Consider the following 1,548-nt stretch of genomic DNA (forward strand, 5'->3'; position numbering starts at 1 on the left):
GCATCGAGAAATATACTCTGTTACAAGTATCAAATATTACGTCAAACGGCAACATGCATTTGGGTTGTCGCCACGTGGGTTCCCAGTAAATTTCTGCTCACTATAAGAAATCTTCTAGGCAGCGTCTTTGTGTCAGTATCACCGGCTGGCAACTTGTCATGGTGTTGCAGTGTTACAGACTTGATCTGGACAGATTCAGCCGTTTTGCGGGCGCTAGTTGCAATGAGGAACTACTACGTAAAATGCGCCTCGTATGAGTTGGGGATTTTCTTTTAAATGATAATCAGATTACCCTAGTGGCTTACTCCCGATTTATGATTGAAAGCTCAAATTTCTCAAAGGGTCAAGCTAGTTAAATGGTGTATAGGGTTCACCGTGGGGTACATTACCAGTACCTTCGTCCCGGCAAGGTTTTTACTAGTACTTCAGCGTAATTTCGCATAGATATGGCTAATGTTAGGACGATGAAGATAGAAAGAGGTTGAATCATTAGTTCGGCTGTACCATCAAACTAAAAGTTTGACGGCCGCAATCAATCTTTCCCTCGCATCGGCGTCCGTACCCACGATGGCAAACAAAAGCGTGGTTTTCATCTTGGGGGGTCGTAACTTCTATCACTCAGATTTCAAATGAGGATAATACAGGGTATTACGGGACATTTGATGGCTAAAATTGCAGAGACGTTGCCCATAAATGACAGTTAAACATTAAAATTTTGCGCAATCCGGTGCGTTTTGACATAAAACGAAGATTACGATGACAATGAGCGCTATGGAAGAATAAAATACACTATGTCACATTTACAATTGCCCGACACAGCACAATAGCGTGGCGATGACGCATAAACTTCACGGCTTGAAGATGGAAGGTAGTTTTAGCGTGTTGGAACATCTCGACACTTTTGACGAGCAAGATGTGGGTCTCCGGACGATGATAAAGTCAGCTATCGAGTTGTGGTACTCTCAGCAGTCGGACATCAAAAAGTGATAAAAATCAGCGATTGTGGGAAATGCGAAGGGCGCAACAGCGACTGAAATGAAGAAGAAGCCGCTCAAAAATCGAGAAACGGCGCAGGAGGAGGTTACGGATAGAGCGCTACGCGTAAACAAAAGTGTGGGAAGCTTAAAGGCGGACGATTTGACGTTCAAAAAAGGTGGCTATCACCAAATAACAGCAAATTTATTCGGAAATTTTAAACTGTGACCAGATTAGTCATCCGAAGCGAAAATGACCAGCCGGAAGACGTGTCAGCAATGTTGACGTTGTATTAGCGGTGAGCGAAGAACAATCGGCAGGGGTTTTTTATCGACAGTAGCACCACATCCCGTATTTCCCAGCATAAATATGACTTGTTCGAATACAAGGACCTTATTATTTGCATTAAAGTATCAATTGCAGATGGCAAAAATGTACAAGTCAAAGAAAAAGGCACCATGAATATGACCGGGTTGGGTGGAAAGAGAAATCGCATGATTGAAGATTTATAAATTCCAGGACTGGACAGAAGATTCTTTGTGGGTGGCAAGCTTGCGGAACGCGGTATAAGTG

This window comes from Plasmopara halstedii, assembly GCF_900000015.1.
Source record: "Plasmopara halstedii genome assembly, contig: Scaffold_1561, whole genome shotgun sequence".
Classification (NCBI taxonomy): domain Eukaryota; phylum Oomycota; class Peronosporomycetes; order Peronosporales; family Peronosporaceae; genus Plasmopara; species Plasmopara halstedii.